Below are 9,388 nucleotides of genomic sequence, written 5' to 3'. Positions count from 1 at the left end.
AAAGTTTTGCCGTAAAAGGTTCTTGGCATGCAAAACATTCTCGACGGTCTTTTTTTTAGCAGGAAGGAGTGGTTATGTGCGTGTGTCCTATGTGAATACGGGGAAAAAAAAAAATCACTTCCTCTCTATGTGATCTTCTGGTATCTGGTAATCGTTCTTCTATTGTGGGTTTGATCTTGAAAAGTTTGTTATTTGGACGACGGGAACCGGTGCGTCAACACGATTGTGCCGTATTGTAAAAATATACACGTTTACTTCAGTTTTTTTGGGTTTTTTTTTTTAAAAAAATCCAAACAAAGCATACTGTCACCTGAACATAAGGGGCTACAATTTGGTATTGTGTATCGTGTAGGGGACTACTATCAGGGACGTAAGTTGCAGGGATACTATGTAGGAAGTTGAGCAGCAAGATGTCTGTTCACGTTTTTTTTTTTTTTTTTTTTTTATTACATTTCCAAACAAGCCACAGTGCCACTTTACACTTGAACTTCTACATGTCCGTTCAATTGGGGAAACAGGAACCCGGAAGGGAATTCCAAAGTCTAGCAGTTCTGGCTCATCATTGTGTCAACGTGATTGTGCCGTATTATAAAAACATGCAAGTTCACTTCCTGTCCGCCCCCCCCCCAACCCAAACAAGGTGTACTGTCACTCTGAACATAAGGGGCTACAATTTCGTATTGTGTCTTAACAGGAGACACCGTGGGGAGCTGAGCATCGAGATGTCTGTTCATGGTACATATTTAACTTCTGCAGTTTAGTAAACTCAAGAGAAACAGGAATCAGGGAGGGGATTTCCAAGTCTCAAAGTCTGAGGGAAGAAGCTCGTAGAATAGGGTTTTTCCGATATTCAACGATCTCAACAGTAAAGGGGTGGAATTTTGCTGCTAGTTGGTGATTTTGTTGCTAAGCGGGTTTGTCAGGTGTACATGTTCATCAGAGCAGATTCCATTAAAGTACTTGTAAAATAGGCACAGCGATGCAACACTGGTGATGCGACAGAGGCTGGAGCTTAACTGCTAGTGTGGGACCTATTAGATTGGATTTTTTTTTTTTTTTTTTTTCTAACAGTCAGAGATTTTTGTTTATTTATTATTTTTTTTTTTTTTATTATTCAATCTTCCCCCCCAAACACGGCGCATTGCCACTTTGAAGACGAAGGCTACTATCGGGACGTAAGTTGCAGAGATATTATGTAAGGAGCTGAGCAGCATGTTTTTGAGATGCGAATTTCGATATTTCTCTGTGGAACCTTAGTTGCTGCCCAGATACGTTATCTTTTCAACATTTTGGTGAGTGATCAAGGTTGTAGCACCGCAAACAAGGACAGAGACTACCATTGCCCTGAATAACTGCCTTTTCAATTTGTTAGTTAGCCCCAAAGTCCGTACTGAACGCAACCCATCCAATGCGGCCCATGTTTTCGAGATGCGAATTTCGATATTTCTCTCTGTGGAACCTTCGTTGCTGCCCAGATACGTAAACTTAGCAACTTCTGGAGAAGCAACTATATTGGAGTAGAAGGCTTTCTTTCTTGCATCTGGGGGGGGGGAGGGGATCTCTGTGTAAGGGTGGGATTTTGGTACTTGTCCGGTTTGTAAAAATACAGTACATTTAAGCCTCTGTGAGTTCATACACTCAGAGAAGCAGAAAATGGGAGGAAATTCCAAAGTCTATCGTTTGAAAAAAGAAACTAGTCGAGCAGAAGGTTTTCCACAATCTAGTGATCTCAACAGTGAAGGTGTATGTCAAGGGGGGCACAAGTGTCAGGAGTTCATCAGAAATACAATATTACAGCGGGCTTGTCAATGCATTTGTTCAAATTCATATTCCCGGTGAATATTAAGCCAACAATAAACCTAATGAAGCATAAAAAAATGACTAAGTTCAGCAGTCCCCCCCCCCCCAATTTAGCCTCCAAAAGTCCCGAGGGGACATCAAATCCTAGTGAAAATGAACAAACGATTGAGTTTTAGGTCTTAACATATGTACATTTGAGTTCTGCACGGTGCAAAAAAAAAAAAAAAAAAAAAAAAATGACTGACTTTCATTTGTCTTTATAAAGATACAATAAAGCAGGAAACAGGGAGGGAAGTCCGAGGAAAAAAGTAAGTAGAAACTGGTTTTTCCGGCATTTAATGATGGGTGAATTGTGCCTTTGCAAAAATATAGGATACTCTCGAATACGAGTAATTTTCTAGTATGATTGAGTGAGCCCACCTTCTTTGCAGCAGTCCTGGCAACGTCCTCAATGTAATTCTTCCAATTTATGTTGCCTGTGTTAAGCCGAGGAGGCTAAAGGATGGGCTCTCAGGTAGGGTGTTATTTGTCATGGAATCGTAGCATCGTCACATAAGAAAGTGATTCGTGTCAAGCATTCACGTTCAATTGTTCATTAGAAATTGCTCATCCACAAACCTCACAACTTAAACGTTCCAATTTTTGCTCGTCATCAAAAATTCATCCGACATTAAAAAAAAAAAAAAAAGTTGCTTATTTCTCCTTTTCCCCGTATAACTATGCCAGACTTTATAGATGTTCCAACAGAGAGATCTTTTTAGGATTCTGACTGTCCATTTAAGTGCAATTGCCTGAATCTCTTGCACTTGGTTCATCGGGTGTATTCGCCATATAGTTTTTGAAATTCTTTTTCATGAGTCCAGTTGCTCCTATAATTACTGGAATGATAAAAATCTTCCTAAGATTCCAATTTCTTTTCATGTCATAAATAAGACATAGGTATTTCATAATCTTTATAGCTTTTTTTTTTTTTTTTTGGTTGTTTTCACATCAGTTTGTTCAAGCTGGGGATGGGGCATCCTATTGGATGCCAAACATTCATCCGCTTAACTCGGATATTCCAACCGAGAGATCTTTTTAGGATTCTGACAGTTCCTTTAAGTATGAATCTCTCTTGCACTTGATTTACCGGGTATATTTGCCTGGTAGTTGTTTTTTTTTTTTTTTTTTTTAATCCCCCACCCACCCACCCCCGGAGTCCAATTGCTCCTATAATTACTCGAATGATAAAAATCTTCCTAAGATTCCAATTTCTTTTCATGTCATAAATAAGACATAGGTATTTCGTAATCTTTTCCCTTTCAGCTCTGTTGTTATTGCTGAGACCACTCATCCCTTTTTTTTCTTTTTTTTTTTTTAAACCATTGGTCATCGAGCCTCGATCTTGTCCCGTCATTATAATCCTCTCGTTGTTGTTAGAATTTTCTTAATTTTATTTTAATTCAATAAATATTCAGATAATGATTTAAGTTATATTTAACCAAGCGTCCTTGGGGGACACTGACTTCTACTAAGGTTCTCTTTCTCCTTTTTTTCCCATACGACTATGTCAGGTTTTGTGGCTTCGTTCTCTAAATACGTAGCTGTAAGAATTTCCTCGTCATAGGGGATGGTGCAGGACTTACTTCCAACTGTTTATTCTGGTAAACATGTTCCCAAGATTTGCTGCTGCGTTCGATATTTCACTTTTTACGGATTGTCCAGCGGAGATATTTATGCACTCCATAAAAGATATTCAATTTAATTGAATCGTTCTTGTCTATTGTCTTCGGTATTTGTATTTTGCCTGCTCTCCTTGATGTACCCATCTTCATTTTTTTGTTTGGACCTTTTTCCCAGCTCCGATGGAACACGGGGCATATTTGTCGAGGTTAAACTTCATTCCAATATCTTTGGAGAAGCTATGTACATCCCGCAAGAGTTGGCTTAAGTCATCATCTGGGCCGAGTTTGAAATCATCGATTCATAATGATACCCATATTGGTAATGCAATGTGGTTTGAAATCATCGATTCATAATGATACCCATATTGGTAATGTAATGTGGTTTGAAATCATCGATTCATAATGATACCCATATTGGTAATGCAATGTGGTTTGAAATCATCGATTCATAATGATACCCATATTGGTAATGCAATGTGGCTTGAAATCATCGATTCATAATGATACCCATATTGGTAATGCAATGTGGTTGGATTTTTAGCCAAGTCATCCGCAGTAAAGATTCGTCAAGTTCAGTGTTTCTCAGGTTTTTTTTTTTTTTAACTGGTCTTCCACAAGCAAACGGATATTCTGTAATTAAAGACGAAAAAAGAGTTACGACAAGCAAACAGTTACAAAAAAGTTACAAGAAAAGCAAAGTTATGGGGTGGGGGAAAGCAAGGTTATGGGGGGAGAATAGCAAAGTTATGAGGGGGGAAAAAAGCAAGGTTATGGGGGGGAGCAAGGTTATGGGGGAGAGCAAGGTTGGGGGGGGCAAAGTTAGGGGGGGGGAAGCAAAGTTATGGGGGGGAAATAAAAACAAAGTTATGGGGAAAAAGCAAAGTTATGGGGGGGGGGAGCAAAGTTATGGGGGGGAAGCAAAGTTATGGGGGATAAAAGCAAAGTTAGGGGGGGATAAAAGCAAAGTTAGGGGGGAAAAAAGTTATGGGGAAAAAAAAAAAAAAAAAAACTACCATATAGACATACATATCAAGTTTTTGAGTAATATGAAAAAAGAGCTCCAAAAGGGCATGCGAACCAGAATTTTGCCAGAATTTCAGTATACTGAATTCATATTAAGAACAATGGCTTCCACATTTTGGCCAAGTTTCAGGAAAATCTAATGGATGGATCAAACGCTATGGGACAAAAAGTGTCATTTTTGCCCATTTTTGAGTCTCTGGGGACACTGAACCCCAATGCAAATGGAAAACAGTGCAGTTTCAGGCCATAACATATGCATATTTGAGTTGACCACCGTGAAAAAACACTATATAAGTCAGACAAAGGTTTTGTTGAGAAATATAAAAAAAAGAGCCACAAAAAGGGGCGTTTATAGCACTGAAAGTCCCAGGGGATGTGAACCAGAATTTTGCCAGGGTCACCCATACTGGATTTATATTAAGAACAATGGCCTACACATTCTGGCCAAGTTTCAAAAAATTCTAACAAATGGATCAAACGTTATGGGGGCAAAACATGTCATTTTTGGCCATTTTGTGGCATTTTTTTTTAACCTCTTTTGAGCTCCTAGGGGCACAACAGGAATTTTTCGCAAAAACCTTTTTTTTTTTTACTGTGCACATCTATTTAATGAAATACAATTTTTGGCAAAATTTCCGGAAAAACTAATGGACAGTTATCTGGCAATCATCCAGAATAACGGACACACGGACGCCACTGAAAACATAGGTCCCTCTCTGATTAATTGGAGGACTAAAAAGAACTTGTTTACTAAACTCTAACCTGCGTGATTAAAATTAAGATATATCTATATATATATATATAAAAGCAAAAATGTATGTATGTATGTATGTATGTATGTATGTATGTATGTATGTCAGGTCATGTCATATGCTACTGGTACCATGTAACCCAGTACTACCTGCCTCATGGTCGGGTCACCGGCGACTAAACTGGTTCCCCCAGACTTATTTGGTGAGGAGGGTGGCTAGTCTCCCTGAAGGATTAAAAACAAGACCTTCCAAAGGACGAATGAACCCTTTTTCGGGTTCAACGGCCAACTAGCACTACGTGTGTTTGTGTGGAGAGGGCTCCCATAAGCCGTGGTGAAGGCAACCTTTCAAGGAGAAGAAAATCTCTGATTTAAAAAACCATAAAGCGGGAGACCAGTACCCGCATTAAGCTAGTCTGCAGTTTAACTTGTTGCTGGCTATCTTGCTCTTGCTTGTTGCTGGATCTCAACATTTTGAACCGAGAGAGAGACTAAGCTAAGACTGTGTAACATCACCTCTGTATAGATACCCCCTCAGGCATTTGTCTATAAAAGTGGTCCTGTGGCGATGGAAAAGTTATGACGCATGGAGGCTTGAAATGCTGGAAACATGTAATAATTGATCTCAATGACCGTCTTCAGTATCATGCCTGCGTGAGCGTGTGAATTCACCAGTAGAACTAAGAAAAATAAAAGTCATTTCTGGGCTCATGGACATTAAGTGTCTGAGGGAGTGGCACTCGTCTGACAAGACGTTTGCAATCATCATCATCATCATCATCATGTATGTATGTAAGCTTGTCCTCGATATCCACAAAAGGCTTCTTTCAGAGAAGCGCTTGCTCGGTTCACAACTTCTTAAAACTTTTTATATCATCTATAAATTGTAATATCTCAGAGTTACCTACGGAGCTCGCCTGTCTATTTAATTTTATTGACTTTCAAACGTTAATTATTCAACATTTCCCGCATCGGCACGCGTTACATTCGGTTTTCGGTATAAAAAAAAAGCGAAACTCGACTCCAATCACAGGCCGAAAGCCAGTTGTCTCAAGAGAGCTAAGTAACGTTTGTTCAATGTCGACTTCGTCATATCAGACAGTAGCTTTCATTTCGCTCCTCCTAATAAACAGGGAACGGGTTTTTAAAAACAAACAAACCGATTTATTCAAAACTGTCCCGCACAAAATGCTTACCGCTGAATACCTATGGCCATCACGTCAATAAAAAACACGCACCTGTTTTTTTCAACACTTTACTATTTTCCAACTGCGCGTCGTGAAGGCTTCGTTTTTTTTTTCACATTTTCAGGTTTTTTTCACATACCCCGACAAACACCCGGGCAACGCTGGGTACCCCTCGCTAGTACTAACTAAAAACAGATGGCACGTTCATTAAAAACTGATGCTTGATAAACTTTTTCCAGTTATCCGTGCCTAAATCCAAACATCTCTATTTTAGCGTTATTTTTATGGCAAGTGCTCGTCTGAGCTCCAATCTAGGGTTCCCTCTCGCCAAACTTTCATGAGAAAACTCGTCTATCTGAAAACATTATCAATAATTTCCCCCACTCTTTATCTGTGCCTAAACCTAAACGTAGATTCCACAAACAAATCTTTCTTAGAACCGCACACCTGCGGAACTGTCTTCCGTTTTTCTACTTTCCAGCCGACTACAATATGGCTGTCTTCAAGTCCAATGTAAACAAATTCTTGATGAGCCGTTCCCTTTAAATAATCCAATTTTCCAAATGCACACGACTAACGATTACTACGACATTGTCCCATTGACTACTGTACATTAATGATCAATTCTTATCCTCAAGTGGCCTTTGGGCCTTGATAAAAAAACAAAAAAAAAATACAAGTGAAGCATGGATAGTCTCCCGTAAGTGCACAGTGAACGAGGCATAAAAAAAAAAAAAATGAATAAATTCAGCATACCCTCCCTCCATTTAGCCCCAAATCGACATCAAATCCTGGCGAAAATGAACAAACTGTGCAGTTTTAGGCCTCAACATATGTAAATTTGAGTTCTGCACCATGCAAAAAAAAAGAAATAAGACCATCATTTGCTCCCACCCCCATTTAACCCCAAAAGTACCCAAGGCCTTTATTTAAATTTGAGTTCAGCACCATGCAAAATTTACAAGAAACCCTCTCTACCACCTATAGCAATGGCCAACGACTCTTTATCTGAGAGTACATCTTCCAAAATCCTTGGCCTAACGTTCACAGAAAACATGAGTTGGAACAATTACATTGAAGGCGTTGCCAGGGCCGCTGCAAGAAAGGTGGGCTCTCTCTACCGTGCTAGAAAACTACTAACACCCGAAAGTATCCTGTACCTCTATAAGGCCACCATTCGCCCATGTATGGAGTATTGCTGTCACATCTGGGCTGGTGCATCGGCTACTAGTCTCTCGCTCCTTGACAAGGTTCAAAAGAGAGTCGCAAACCTGATAGGCCCTGAACTGGCATCTAAGCTTCAGCCTCTGTCCCATCGACGAAACGTTGCATCCCTCTGCCTTTTCTACAAGTATTTTAATGGTAAATGCTCTGACGAACTGCAATCACTTGTGCCCCCACGACGTGAGCAACCTCGACAAACCCGACAGGCTGCTAAATCCCACCCCCACACTGTAGAGATCCCTAGATGTAAGAGATCTTTTTACTCCAGTAGTTTCTTCCCCAGAACCGCTAGACTCTGGAATTCCATTCCAGGTCCCTGCTTCCCCAACAGTACTGACGTGCAGAAGTTCAAGTGTAACGTGGACCGACATTTTGCTGCCCAATTCCCATAGTACATAGTACCCCAGTAGTTGTTGCCTCTGATAGTACCCCCCTACACCAAAGTGGCAATTTGCCTTGTTTAGGGTGAAAATGTAACAAAAAAAAAAAAAAAAAAAAAAAAAAAAATTGCTAAATAAACATACACAGAAAATTTTAGACAAATATGGTAAAAAATAGTCCCAAAAATGGAATGTTTTTATTAGTCCTAAAAGAGCCCCTGGTGCACACCAAAGAGTTATCGCGAAGTATAGACAAACAAAATTATATAGAAATCAGTTAGTTACAACTTTTCAGAAAGTTTTATAAAAATCCAAGGCATCAATTTTTTTTAATAAGCACAAAAGTATCAATTTTAGCCGTTTTAACCCGAAAGGTACCCCAAAGGGGAGCAACCGGAGTTTTCCAGAAAATCTGTTTTGTTACATTTTTTTTTTTTTTATTACTCATTAGGTTTAATGCTTGAAAAATTCCAAAAAATTCCAAGGCATAGTTTTTTTTTTTTTTTTTTTTGGTCACCACTTATCAAGGCCTGGAAGCCACTCAGGGATAAGGGTTATTGCAAGTACATTACGTTAGTGTCGAGATTTGATCAAGTGCTTACTTAAGGGGGTGATCATTAGGAATTTGTTAACGTTGGACTTGAACACATCCAAGTGGTAGTCAGGTGGGAAGCAGGCAGACGGAACAGAGTTCCACAGGCGTGCAGTTCTAAGAAAGAAGCTGTGTTCATGGAATCCACGTTTTGATTTAGGCACAGATAAAGAGTGGGAGAAATTTTTCACAGTGGATTCGGCTAGACGGGTGTTTTTTGTGAAAGATTGGCGAGGGGGGACCAGAGATTGGAGTTCAGACGAGCACTTGCCATGGAAATAACGATAAAACAAGGATAGGCTTGCAACGACTCTTCTGTGGGAGAGAGGTTGCAGGGTAGAGAAAAGGGCATCTTCCACTAAGCCACAAAGTCTATTTTGTACTCTGTCAAGGCAGAATAGGCTGTTTTTAGCAGCTCCTGCCCAGATAAGGCAACAGTATTCCATCCTTGGACGTACTTGGCTTTTATATAGATAGAGAATTGCATCAGTAGTGAGATATCTTCTGGAGCGGTAGAAGGATCCCACCATCTTTCCAGCGACCTTGGCAACAAACTTGATGTACGTGTTCCATTTCAGATCAGGAGTAAAGGTCAAACCCAGAAGCTTGTCAAAACACGGGGCCTCTCCCAGACAAGAGCCATCCATCCCAATTGATGCCAGATGGGGATCAGAGCGTTGATGATGTAAGGATAGTTATTGAGAAAAATGCGGACAGACGAACAGACAAGGGTGGACTTACTGTTACGTTCTTGCTCTATAATAAAG

The 9,388-nt window shown here is 39.9% G+C and overlaps 1 protein-coding gene across 1 annotated transcript in view; it reads right to left on the bottom strand.

Annotated features, from left to right (window-relative positions):
- Positions 1–285: 285 nt before the first annotated feature.
- Positions 286–9,388, bottom strand: part of LOC145271052 (uncharacterized) — a 34,291-nt gene continuing 25,188 nt past the window's right edge. The window contains exon 3 of the mRNA XM_080126599.1: positions 286–4,094. The gene's annotated coding sequence lies outside the window, so the exon portion shown is untranslated. The remainder of the gene's footprint in view (positions 4,095–9,388) is intronic.

The sequence above is a fragment of the Euprymna scolopes genome, chromosome 46, assembly GCF_053919585.1.
Source record: "Euprymna scolopes isolate OS-2025 chromosome 46, ASM5391958v1, whole genome shotgun sequence".
Taxonomy (NCBI): Eukaryota; Metazoa; Mollusca; class Cephalopoda; order Sepiida; family Sepiolidae; genus Euprymna; species Euprymna scolopes.
The sequence above is the reverse complement of the archived record's forward strand: the minus strand, read 5'-3'. Positions and strand labels throughout refer to the sequence as shown.